Source organism: Cetorhinus maximus, chromosome 13, assembly GCF_964194155.1.
Source record: "Cetorhinus maximus chromosome 13, sCetMax3.hap1.1, whole genome shotgun sequence".
NCBI lineage: Eukaryota > Metazoa > Chordata > Chondrichthyes > Lamniformes > Cetorhinidae > Cetorhinus > Cetorhinus maximus.
This window is the reverse complement of record NC_135891.1, coordinates 21,469,012-21,483,185: the sequence shown is the minus strand read 5'-3', so window position 1 is coordinate 21,483,185 and position 14,174 is coordinate 21,469,012. Positions and strand designations below refer to the sequence as shown.

Here is a 14,174-nt window from a genome sequence, read left to right as displayed (position 1 = left end):
ATGGCCAGGTAAGGCAGCCTGCCCACCCTGGGTCCTGTTGAGGCCCTTAAGGGGCAAAATAGTGGTCACTTGAGGACCTCTTTCTGCCTCCGCTGCTATTGTATGTGCAACTGGGGATGGCAGAAGTAAGGTGGCAAGTCAGCAGGTTACACTGCACTGGTAAAGGTGGTGAGGAAGAGGGGGTGGGGCTGGGGGGGATTCCCACTTTGGAAACCTATTGGGGACACCCCCACCTGGTCTCTAAAACACAACGGCACCACCCCTGTCCTCCCTCACTGGGGTCTCTGACCAAAATGCCCAGACTTACCTTAAAGTCGAGGATCCATGTTTTTCCTTCCTCGGTACTGGTTGTCGTCCCATCAGTTGCCACTACTGTTTTCCAGCGCTGCTAGGGATACAGAGCTGCCGGCCAATCAGATTAGCTGTCAGCACTCTAGGGCGGGACTTCCTGTCCCTGAGTGGTAGAAATCCCACTCTCAAGTAGTTAAGGCCACTGCGAGCAGACGGATTTAAAGTCGGCGGGGTGCCGATCGAGGGCTGTTGGGGGTGAGGAATAAATCTCCCTGTGAAATTCACCCCCTTAACTGTGTCAGCTAGCCCACTGCACACCTTCAATGAAAGTGGGTGCGTGGAACCCACATTTACTGCTCCAAGAAAATTGGCCAGAATTTTACAGCCCCACCACAGCGGGAACGGGTTCATAAAATGCGGCGAGCCATTCTAAACTCCATTGACCATAAAATCCCCCTGGTGTAAAATTCCACCCATTGTGTCTAATCAACATTTGCAGGCTAAGTCTGCAGGAGTCTCTGTTTTAGCGCTTTCAGGTAAATTCAAATTATGATAATCTGCAACCAGGACCAAAATTGCACACTGAAGTCAAACCAACAAGCAGGCTTATTTTATTAGCACAACAACCATTAAACATCTGTTTTCACCCTTTCTCCAGAATAACCCCACACTTCCTATTCTATTAAACAAAAATAAAAATACCTGGAAAAACTCAGCAGGTCTGGCAGCATCTGCAGAGAGGAACACAGTTAACGCTTCGAGTCCGTATGACTCTTCTTCAACAGTTCTGTTGAAGAGTCATACGGACTCGAAACATTAACTGTGTTCCTCTCCGCAGATGCTGCCAGACCTGCTGGGTTTTTCCAGGTATTTTTATTTTTGGTTTTGGATTTCCAGCATCTGCAGTTTTTGCTTTTATCCTATTCTATTAACTTCAGTTCTGCTCTCACACTCTCAACAACAGATTTTCTTCACCCCGTGTATATTTGTGTAAATTCTCCCATCTCTGCAAACAAGTTGGCGCTATTTCAGTTCAAGTGAAGACCTTATCTTTGGCACAGCATTAACATCTTCAACATTTGCACAGAAGAAATATCTTGTGAAGGAAGGAGGAGTTAACGATTTAGAAACATTTGAATCACCAGATAGGTCAAGTAAATATGGGCCAAATGTACTCACTAAATGTTTCAGTTTGGCAACCCTTAGAAAGTTATGGGTGAAAATCCCACTCTAGGACTTGAGAGCATAATTTAGTCTGAACACTTCCGTGAGGTGTTGAGGGAATGCTATAGTGTTGGAAGTGCCACCTTTTGAATGAGGCATTAATTTATCTTTACAGCCAATGTAAATCAGCCCATGGCACAATATGAATGAAGTTATCCTGATGTCCTGGCCAACATTCATCAGGCAACCAATCTAGCAAAAGAGATTACAAAAACAAAAATAGCTAGTAAAACTCAGCAGGTCTGACAGCATCTGTCAGGAGAGGAATACAGTTAACGTTTCGAGTCCATATGACTCTTCATCAGAACTAAGGAAAAATAGAAATGAGGTGAAATATAAGCTGGTTGAGGCGGGTGGGACAGGTAGAGCTGGATAGAGGGCCAGTGATAGGTAGAGGTAAAGAAGAGATTGCCAAAGATGTCATAGACAAAAGGACAAAGGGGTGTTGACGGTGGCGATATTAGCTAAGGAATGTGCTAATGGTGACATAAAGGGTAGAAAGCAGGACGAGCAAGGTACAGATAGCCCTAGTGGGGGCGGGATGGGGGGAAGGGATCGAAATAGGTTAAAGGTGGAGATAAAACAATGGATGGAAATAAATTTAAAAATAATAGAAATAGGTGGGAAAAGAAAAATATATTAAAAAAATATTTTAAAAATTATAAATTATTGGAAAAAGAGATTAATTGGTCATCTTACACATTTGCTATTTGTGGTCCCTTTCTGTATGTAGATTGGCTGCTGCATTTGCCGACATAACAAGACTTAAAAAGTATCTTGTGGGCTGCAAAGTAATTTGGGTTGTCCTGAGGCTATGATAAGTTCTGGATGACTACAAGTTATTTCTTTCTTATGAGAAAACTGGCTTTTATAAATTTTTTAAAAACAATTTTCAATAAATTATCTAAGAAATATAAAGAATAAATAAGAGTCATAAATAAGAAAATAGGTATCAGACTGGTTTAAATGATAAATATTGCAAGCACAATGTCAAGGCAATAAAAGGAGTGTCCATCACGTGTCTTGCCAAGGGTTTGCACAAAGGACACTGAATAAACAGCTGTAACAACACTGGAATGCTCAAGCAGTAATTGTCATCTCCAAATCAGGCACTTGTAGTACCAGTATAACCCTAAGCCAACAAAATTGTTGCCCACAGCCATCGGTCTTCATTCATAATAGACTGGAGTGTAGGTTTTTGCTTGCAAGGTACCTCAACCATGTAAAGCACTTTAAAGCATAAACTGTGGGAACAAAGAAAGATTTAATGACAGATGGCACATCTTTCCTTTTTCCAACTTTCTCGTTCTATTTTGTTCTCGTTTTTTTAGCTTCCAGGCTTTACAATCTTGTCTCTCTTTTTTGGCTATTGACTGTACTTATTTGGTTGTCTCTTTGTGTACATATGTAATTTATTCCATCAGTGATGCTTCTCCCCAGGAATCAGCATGCCACAGGGTTTGACTGGAATAGACCATATGTATAATCTCGGTGCTATGGAAACAGCATTGTCTGCAATCAGATTTTGCATGTTTTCAGTCACTGGGGGAAAGACACAAATGAGAATCGCAGACTTGATCTGTGATGGTTGCAGCTAATTAAATGTATAAAATGATGAAATAAGAACAATTCTAAATTTTAAAAGAAAACTTCAGGTGCCAAGACAGAGCTATTTCACCCCATTTACACCAAATAGGTAGACTTAGAAATTTTGTTTGAAATTAAGCTCAAGTTTTTATTCTGGATGTGCACAAATTTCTTCCTTTTAATCCCACAAATTTTATGCATTTGAACAGTGGCACAAAATTAATAAATCCTTTACAAAGCAGAATATTCTCTCCGTGAGAGCAGAAGCAGGACATAACAACAAAAGCAATTATCAGTCAATGTATGTACATATTTAACAGTTACAACAGGAAGTTAAATTCATCTTTGATCTGTTCTTTGTCTCTGAGTTCCAGCATGATCTACTTTACTCTCTATTTGTTCAATTTGGGATTGCTGCCAGGTAATGTGTTCTATAGAGCAGAATAAGGAGATTGGGGTTGTTGCCAGATTCCGGGTTCTAATAGCACAAAATTGGCAATGATTAAGACTGGATTCTGGGAAAGCAGTGGGGTATCTGGTATCAGTCAAGTGACAGACCAGACAACTGAAGAACAGAATAAGCTGAGACATTTATTTGTATTTTGTTTATATACGGATTTCCTACAACTCAAAATAGGAACAGAGGTATGTGGAAAATGGATTGCATCTATTCGCTCTTGAATTCAAATAATGATCAGGAAATTGAAGGGTTTAAGGCTTAAAGAGCATTTGACAGTATTGTACTTACATAGGGATCATTTGGTTAAATATTTGAGACCACTTGCATACTGAAGTGTGCAACGGTGCTTTTGTGATGTAGACTACAATATTTTAAGAGGTCATTGTAACAAAACGTGCACAATAAATATTTGTTGATCTTTCATTTACACTAAGCTTCTCAGTACCTGTGTGAATTGAAGTAATTTAGGAGAGAGAAAAGAAATCTACATTTTAAGAATTTTGTTCACTATCTATCCAAGGTTGCAATGTAAAACAATTATTTCTCCCTAGTGTTGAGAAACAGCTGACACACATCACACCAGTATAGCACTGTTAATGCTACCTTCAGTTCTTGCATACAAAAGAATTGTAGCTGAATTTATTGAATGATTAGTGTGGGAAATGATTATGTCCTTTCAGTCAGATATACTAAATGGACCATATAAGTGTACAGGAAATATGGATACGGGCAAGTTTTCCCAACTATTCAATGGAGTGGATGAGAAATTCTGGAAGCCTAGAAGAATGAGAAGATGCCATAAATCCTGCCAAGGGGTTGTAGTTTGAGGTGGAACATAGATTTGCCAGGTTTCCGTTCCATGCATCTGTTCCTGGAAATTGCACAACAATGCGGGACATGCCTTCTTAGGCTTTCTCCCTTTCCATTCTGCACTGATTTTGGGGGCATGATTGGGGGTGTTCCCATTCTACTTCAGGAATATATCCCAGTTTGCTCCTATTACACTTGGTGGATCCCATGCCTGCTGGATGTAGATATAGGGGTTAATTTTCCCAAACAAGGGAAGGTGGGTTTGGGTGAGTGCAGCAAGTTAAATCCCCTAAAAGTAACATCGGCTTGGGTTCAGTGAAAATGAAGGCCTTCAGCCATGGCCAAGTGAGGCTGTAGCATCAAATCTCCAAGTACTGGGCAGCTGTTGTAACCCATGATGGTGTCCCTTTAATTGGAAAGCCTTTCTTTTACAGAATGGACACATTGTCCTTCCACCATGCCTAATTGCATGGGGAAGACAGAGGCAGGATGATAATACCGTGACTCAGTTAAAGAGCCACGGAAAAGCGCTCCCTCCACCATTCAGGTTCCTGACATACGAATGGTTTGGCTGTTAGGCCAGGGATTAATTACACCCATGGGGCTGAATTTTCCCCCCGTTGCGGGGGGAAGTTGAAGGGCGGGTGCACACAGGCGCACTTCCGATCAGCGCCTCCGATTGGAGGCATTTTATGTGGGCGGGCCACTTAAGGCCCACCCAGCGTGGCGTCCGCACAGTAGCGCTATGCGCTCCCTGTGGGCGGGGTGAATCCCAAAATTGAGAGTGCACTCTTTCGTGCATGTGAACAAAAGAGCGCACTCATCTCCCTGAGGCTAAGTGCAGCCTCAGGGAGATCGGCTCAAAATGTACAAAACCTAAAAATAGAAAAGTAAAATTTCCCTAACATATCCCCTCATGTGACAATGTCACATGAGTTGGGACATGTCCATAATTTTAACAAAACTTTATTAAAATTTTTTAAAAGCTACATGAAACCTCATCCCGCATGTGGATGAGGTTTCATGCTTTTTCTAGTTCTCGCCGGGGCTCCTGGCCTGTCCGTCAACCTTAAGGTTGGATGGGCAGGTCCTTTAATTACATAATTGACTGTCAATGGCCTCAATTGGCCATTTACAGGTCGGCGGGCACGCAGCTGATTTCGCTGCGCCCCCACCTTCCCGAAAATTTAAATGGGATGCGGTGACATCGGGAGTTCCCCCCAACGTCACCGCGTGACCCGCTCACCGACACGTAAAATCCTGCCCACGGTTTCTGCCATAACCTCCAGAAAGCCCAAGACATTAAGGAGAGGTCATTTACCTTCACAATTCTTGGGTTTCATGCGAATAGTTAAGAATTTTGTACCATTTAGTCTTTGGCCAATAATGGTCCTTGGCTCTTCCTACCAACGGCAAAATGAGATATGTGCCTCTTAGCACCTTGAAAGACCCATACAGCAAATATTAAAATGGTGCTATCCCTGAGGTTTTGGATGGGTTAGTAGATTGGCAGAGCAGAGGTTGGAAGTCCTGGAAGCCAGGCCCATTGTGTAGAATGGCACTGAATCATGCAGGTCAGAAGGGCTCTTCTCAAATCCTTACCATATGCCGAGATGGCCAATCTCAGCTACTGTTGCAATAGGGCTCTATATTTCATCTCAGCATGCCCGAGCTACTGAGAAATACTAGTGTTTGTGTGTGTGTATGAATGTTAAATAAGGATGTGATCAGAAACAGCTCACTATAACTCACTGTCCATGCTTATTTACAGCTGACAAATCTATGCGAGATGAACAGCAGTCACAAAGATCAGAAATAATTAAGTCACTTAGCCCAGGAATGGCCAATAGCTTTCAGGGTAAATACATGTGATGCATATTAGAACAGGAAACTGTAAATGATAGCTATTTGGGTGAGGGATGAAAGGGAACATCTGTGTATGAAACCGATCCCCACTATTATTCACTGCCTTAGAAGAGGAAGGCTAAATTAGAGAAGAGTGTGGGGGCGGGGTACAGGGAAGAGAAAAATGTGGAACAATGGACCTTGATTGATACTGTTTGATACGGGGCTGACCAACAATTTGGTTCTTCTTATTGCTGAATGTTGAAAAATGGGCAAACCTCTGTTTATATTTTACTGCTTGCATTGAGAGGCAATTTTTTTATTGTCCATGTCACCTGCTTTATTTCTTATGCTCTGACAAGAGAAATACAGCAGATAATAGTGACAATAAATACACTGGGGAAAACAGAGAAATGTGCAATCCAGGCCCAGCAGCATGCCACCTGATCGGCCTAGCAGGACCTACACCTGCTGAGAGTGGGTGAGAAATCGATTTTGTTAAAGCCTGCATCTTTTCTCTCTGGGGAGTGTATGATTTTTGTTTGGGGTGGTCAAAAAGTACCCAGCTTAAACCAGTACACAAAAGGAAAAAAAGACTGAAAATGTTAGAAATCTGAAATAACAGAAGATGATAGAAATAAACAGCAATACAGTCAACATCTGTAAAGAGGAAAAAACACGTAACCTTCGTAAGAACCTGCCTATGTGTTTGCAGACTTTTCTACTTTATGTTTTAAAACAAATAAAAATCTTGTATTAACTGAATACAGTCAAAAGATAAGTAGAAGGAAGTCATATTTCCAGTATCGGTATTCTTGTCCCTGGTGTGATATTTCGGGGGATTAAATGCTTTTTGTCTATTTTTGGATGTTGACAGGCAGATTGCCCACAGTCGCCACATTTTTGGCTTCTAACGTTGTTATGTACCCTAAAAAACGTACCCTCTAAAAGATTCAACACAGGTAAATCTCAAAAGCTTGTAAATGGAGAACTTCTATAAAATATGCAATAGATTTAACTTGGAAACCAAAGGTTACGCATTCTATACTGTTTCCTTGTTCATTTTATTCTTTCATTTAATTTTCTTATTCCTCCTAGCATGAAGATAGTGAATCAAACTGGGGTATTGTTCCACTGACAATGATGCCTTCTAGTTCCTCTTACAAGTAACATTTCTTTATGTAGAATGGAACTTTTACACTGTGAGAGTACTCCTGCTGTCATTGACACACTTCAGTGTGAAGGATTTGGCAGTGACCCTGATTTTTCGTTGGGTCTCACCAGCTCTCGTTTGATTCCTTGGCCTGAATTTTTCAGGTGGCAGGCGGGCTCAGTGGAAGCGGGCAGGGGCGGTGGTGGAGCCGATTGCCACCCGCAAACGGCTCCGCACTGCCATTTTACGCAGGCGGTGGGGAGGAGGGAGAGTCGGGCCTGCGCTCTTTCATGCATGCGTGCAAAAGAGCGCTTCAACCTTCCTGAGGCAGCTCCGTGCCTCAGGGAGATTGAATCGCTATTGTGAATAGTGAATAAAAGGTTTAAAAATTCATTTAAACATGTCCCCTCATGTGACTGTGTCCCATGAAATGAGACGGGTTCATATATTTGTGAAAAATGTTTTATTTAATTAATAAAAGCTTTAGGAAACTTCATCCCACTGGTGGATGAGGTTTCCTAAAAAACGCGAAGGCCGCTTGGCCTTTTCGCCTGCCCGCCAACCTTAAGGTTGGACGGACAGTGTTAACAATTATCTTAATCAGTTCCTTAATGTCCTTAATAGGCCGTTTACATGGGCCCACCGAATGAAATATCGCGGGGCTGCGCGATGATGTCGGGACGCCGCCTGACATCATCGCGCGTGATTTTACGTGTCGGCGTATCGGGCACCGCCCCCTCACACCGACTGAAAAATCCTGCCCTTTGTCTTTTTACTAACTGTGTTGAACTGCATTTGCATTTATGGGTAGAATTTTCAACTGATGGGCCTTGCTGAAACAGCAGGACGATGATGGAGGTTGGGATATGATTAACAGCTTCAGTGGGCTTTGCTGAGTATCTTAAACTGAGTCAGGGTGTTAACACCCCAACTCCAGGTTCCCTGGCCAATTGAGAAGGCAGGCGGAATGATGCAGCCGATCTGTCAAAGGAAGGATTTCTAACTAACTGGATCCAAGCATGGGTTAGATTGTCTCAACTACACATAAATTTTTGAGGTTCCAGCAACCACAAGAATGGAGAGGAGATCTGGGAGACTTCTCCCCAGGTCTTTCACTCTTACCTGGAGATCCTGTTGTAGGATCTGAGGCAGGGTCTCTCAAGGACAGGAGGAAGAGGACAATCAACACTCACACTCACTTATCCTATTGCAGTTTCTCATCCATGATTCACAGTCACCCTCCATAAATGTTGCCCTACTCTCCTCTCCACACAAATCTGTTCTTTGTACTCATAACTTCTTGCTTTTAGCTAATCATTTGCTATTCATAGGGTCTTGCTGTGTATAAATTGGCTGCCATATTTGCCTACAGAACAATAGTGTTGGTATTTCAAAAGTACTGCGTTAGTTAGGCATCACTTTGGAATGTTCCAAGGGTGTAAAAGATGTCAGAAAAATGCAAAATCTTTCTCCTATTGATGTTGATTAAGGGATCAGATTTGTTCCCCCTAATTAAATTTTTAATGGAATGTTTCTTTCCAATCCTGTGGAACTTCTCTAATATTTAATGATTCTTATGTGATGCTAGACTGTGCCCCACAATTTTTCTTCATGTCTCCTTCAGCATCCTGCAATATTTGCTGTCTAGGGTGTTCTAATGGCTCAATGCCATTACATGTGGTTTGTTCATTTATGTCTCTATCAGCTGTAATTTTTCAGTCAGTATTTACAGAGTTTATATATCTGAATGAGTCATGGTATAATTGAGATTACATCACTCAGAGGTAAGGACAGAAAAGAACCAAATGGAAATTGGAATGACATTCATTGTTGGCATGTGAGCATGAGAGGTTGAGCTTGTTGTTTACTAGATGGAAACAGCAGAGAGACAGCTTAGGGTGTTCATTAATATATTGGATGGAAATGGGATGTTGTTGACTACCTTCCTTGTGGTTTGATACTCTTAAGGTTGAATTGTGTTGATGTTAAAAGTGGAGGGTTATGTTAATTGGAAGAGAAGGGAGTCAAGAAATAGGGGCTCACACATTTTGGTAATTTTCCATTCCAAGTGCAACCTTTGCGATGCCCACTCCAATTATCAGATGCCCTACAGTGTTTTGTCTACATGCATATTGTATAGTGGCAAGAGCTGGGCTGTGCTCCAGCTGGGTTATACATTTTCTTACTGCATGCAGGGAGAACTGTGGCAGACGATGCGATGCATTTGTCTTCAGATTCCTACAACATAAACGTTTGCTGAAACATTAAGGCATACCAACCATTAATGACAACAATTAACATTGCAGTGCAAACAAAATAAACTCTTACATTCAACTTTTCTACTTTGCAAGGTTTGGAAATGCAGGAAGATTCAGATGGCTAATAAATCATGATGGTGAACTCAGAGATTAAGGTGCTGATATTGACAGAGATATTTGTAGGGATCTTATGTTATTGAGACATAAGGGGTTCTTGAAAGGGTGGATGCTGATAGGATGTTTCCCTGTGTGGGAGAGACTAGAACTAGGGGAAACAGTTTTAAAAAAAGGGTGTCCCATTTAAGACAGAGATGAGAAGAGTTTTTTTTCTCTCAGAGGGTCGTGAATCTTTGGAACTCTCTTCCCCAGGGAGCGGTAGAGGCAGGGCCAATTCATATTTTTTAAGGCAGAGGTGGATAGATTATTGCCTAATAAGGGAGCCAAAAATTATTGGAGGTAGGCAGAATGTGGAGTTGAGGCCACAATCAGATCAGCCATGATCTTATTGAATGGCAGAGCAGGCTCGTGGGGCTGAATGACCTATTTCTCCTCCTAGGGGGTGGTGGCGGGGTGCCGTTAAGGGAGGTGCAGTTTTACTTTGTAACAGAATTTCAGAAAATTCTTTACAGACTAATTTAATGTTACAAATTTTGAAAGCTTCAATTTTCTGCTAAATATGACAGGATCCAAAGATTTCCAGAATTGACCTGTTTAATTTGGCTTGTAACCTCTGTAAACCAATTGCCCCTCTACTACAGTTTAATTTCTAAATCATGAATCTAAGCTGTCATTATGTAGTTGCTACTGATAACTGGATCACCGTCGTATTATCTGGGGACATTAATCTGCGAGCATTATTCAGCACATACTATAATATTAACTTATGAAGTTACAGTTTGTGTAACAGGATTGGGGATGGTAAAAACAATAAAGCAGATTTGTTCAATAACCTGCACATAATCATATCTATTATTTTTCTCAGGTAAACCATCTGGTTTCATATTGTTCCACGAGTACATTATTGTATTATAGAACTACTGGGGGATAAAGGAAATGAGAGTTTAATTTGTACGATTTGTTTAGCTGTTTAGCCGTTTTCCTCCAGGAAGTAAGGAAAACAGGTAGTAAATAATCTGTAGCTAAATCTGGGTGTGCTGTGCTCTGCAAAAAGCTCCTCAGGCTTCGTTGGGAAAGGTTCCAAAGTAAAATATTTTTTGCAAGGTACCAGGATATTTTTACCTGTTGCACAGGTACACTTTTGTGCATGGGACAGAAAACAAATACTTATTTGCCTGGTGATAGAAGTTACGTTAACAATGAGATTGTCAGACAAATTGGTGATGCATATGAAAAAAGCTTCTTAAATGAATAGGGCTATGCAATAATTGTTATCTTTAAACCCAGGAGACACCTCAAAGCAATAAAAGATATAGCCAATGCATAGCTACCAGCTGCACTGATCCTTTTCAGGAGTGAGGAAGTTTTACACTCTTTTGCAAGTTCAATTTTCCAAGGGCTGCTGGGCAATCATTCTTATCTGCTTTATTGCACAAACTCAACTCCTCCATCCCCTAGCTTTCACTCCACCATCGCTCTTCCACTGCCTTCAGCTTCCTTCTTTCCCTTCCCCATCTTCACCTCTATCTAATTTAAGGTCGTGCAAAGTCAGTAGGTACACAGTGTGGGTAAAAAAAAATGTAGACACTGCCCTTGTAGGAACCACAATACCCACGATCTGATGAAAATTATCATCTAGCCAAAATTCTGAAATGCAGCCTCCAAAAATGATTAGAGGAGTTTTAGGAGTAGTGTAGTTCAATAACTACAACAACCTCCTGCATTTATATAGCATCTTTGATGCATTAGGACATCCCATAGGCATTCCTTGCAAATTTCTGTCATACACACCTCCTGAAAGTTTTGACTCTGCTGGCATATGGGTTCCATGGGTGCTAATCATTGCCCAGTACCTCTGAAATCTGCCCTTCCTCTTCTGTAAGCCTAGATAGTGAATTCTAGCAGACTACTCAACCATAGGAGGACTGCAGCTGAGGCCAAAACTCTTCTCGCCAGGCAATCTTATTTTTCCATTGGGTTAACTTAATTGTTAGCAGCACGAAGTTACCCGACTGTCATCTTCCCAGGTCGACTGCTATAGATGTGAATTGTACGGCACCTTTTGCTGCACCAGCTGCAATCAGCTAACTCACCATAGGTCAAAAGACCTTCCAGTTTGTTTGGCTCAGCTCTGTGTCGATAATATCAACTAAACTAGTGAAGCAAATGAGAGCTGCAATTTTGCATCTAATTATTAAAATTCTTTTTTAAGATATGGTCTGTACAAAAACAGAATATACTGTGTGGCTGTGAACAGCAGTACATGTTAGATTTTACAATATTCCATTCACCATGTAGAATGTCACATGCAAATATCATCTATTAGGAATTCAGGTGTGGAGGTTAGCAGGTCCCATAGGATTCTCTAACCATTTAAGTTTGTGGGAGCTTCAGCTCATAAAATCTAGCAATATGCCTTTCTCGCTCTCCCCGCCTTCACCAATAATAACACTCCAGTGTGTATCCCATCAAATTGTCATGCTTTATAAACAAAAAGATGTGTGTAGAGCATTAATTAACACAAATCCCCATGCAATGGATGCACCAAGTCTGCACAGCTTTAGACACCACAACTTAAAGCACACAGAGATAGAGGGCGGAATCGTCCCAGATTTGCACTAAGTGCAGTAGCAGGTGGGTAAAATGATGGTTTACCTGCCGGCCGCAATGGTGGCTTTTCTCACCATATCATCCCAAATCCGCCTCATTAATAATGTATTCCTGGATACACACCATTTTAATGGCAGGTGGGATCCGATTCGCCTGCTTGCCTTCCTCTCGCCACCTCATCATGCCAGGCACCACATCTAAAGTACTTCCAGCCCAGGGCAGCAGCAAAGAAGAAATGGCTCCGAAAGGCAAGAAGATTGTAGCCTTTGAGCGCCTGTTGGATGCTGTGGAGGTCCGCTGTGATATCCTCTACCCCCGCTCTGGCCACAGGAGGGGCAGCTACATTACCACTCCGGCTTGGTAGACGATGGCAGTGGTAATCAGTGTCAATGTTGCCCAGAAGAGGTTGGCCATCCAATGTAGATAGAGGATGAATGATCTCATCTGTGCAGCCAGGGTATGGCAATCACCTCGTCACTCTAAGTTCACACACTTGAGCCCATCACACATTCACTGGTATCTCTCTCATTGCCAACTCAAGGGACATCACCACCCATTCTCACACACATACCTTCACATGTCCAGCTAGCCTCATCTCACCTGGAGACTGCCTACTCAGCCCTCACCATCTTGAGGCCACTTGCATAGATCAACATGTGCCCCCACACATACTCTGGGATACCCTCCCACCCCGGTACAGCTCTCGTCCTGCAGCCCCTTCCCTTGCCTGAGGCCACTACTCCCCCTTCCCGAAGCAAGACCTTGCCCTGCAGCCATTGGAAATCCACCCACATGTGGCTGATCTGGTAGGTAGAGACCTACCCATGAGCCCCCCTAAAAGTGATGTGGTGCTGTCTGTGAAGCCTGGCGCTGATGACTGTGAGTGCTGACTGAAGCAAGGTAGGCAAACAAACCTTGAAGTCCCCAAGCAAAGTGCAGCTTGCCATGTGCACGCCTTATAAATGCTGTTGTGAAGCACGTCAACATGTTTTCCTGCTGACGTGGGTGGACAATCCAGCAGGGAGCGATGAGTCTGGTGGGCTGGCCTTATAATGATATGCTGATATATTACAGTGAGGTTCCCAACGTCCGTTGGCAGGGAATGTGGCCTGCCATTGGCAGGCAGAGCAGACGATCACAAACTGATTTCACAACATCATGAAACCGATTTTTGGCCTTCTCGCCATATTGTCCACTCATGCCACCAAACACGCCCGACACCGTCGGGCACGGAAAAATTCGGCCAGCATTACAAAGGACATAATGCACGTGTGTCATCAAGATGGGCAGATCTAACTTCATTACACTTTCACAAACTTTGTTGCTCACTTTTTTAAATAGTCTCACTCACTCCCAGAATCTTTGCTGAAGCTAACTGGAATTGCTGTCCTTTAGTGGAGAGATTTCCAATACAAGACATATATTTTGTTATTAATTAAGATACAGCTTTTAATTCATGATTGAAGTTGCCGAGTGCAAAACAAAAAAGAGGAACAGGAGTTGGCAGTTCAACCCCTCAAGCCTGTTTCACCATTCAGTGAAAAAATGGCTGATCTGCAACCTAACTCCATATACCTGCCCATGTCCCATATTCCTTAATACATTCGCTTAACAAAAATCTATCAGATTTAAAATTAACAAGTGAGCTAGCAATAACTGCCATTTGCAGAAGAGAGTGCGAATCTTCGCTGCCCTTTGTGTGTAGATGTATTTCTTAATTTCATTCCTGAAAGGTCTAGCTCTAATTTTTAAGACTGGCTGGTCCCTGACTTTTCTTCAGCCTGGCCGCCAACGCTTACACAGCTGCAAATAGCAATAA

At 42.3% G+C, this 14,174-nt stretch overlaps 1 protein-coding gene across 1 annotated transcript in view; it reads left to right on the top strand.

Moving 5' to 3' along the window:
* dlgap4b (discs, large (Drosophila) homolog-associated protein 4b) overlaps window positions 1–14,174 on the top strand; it is a 251,462-nt gene that overhangs the window by 173,719 nt on the left and 63,569 nt on the right. The window lies entirely within an intron of this gene.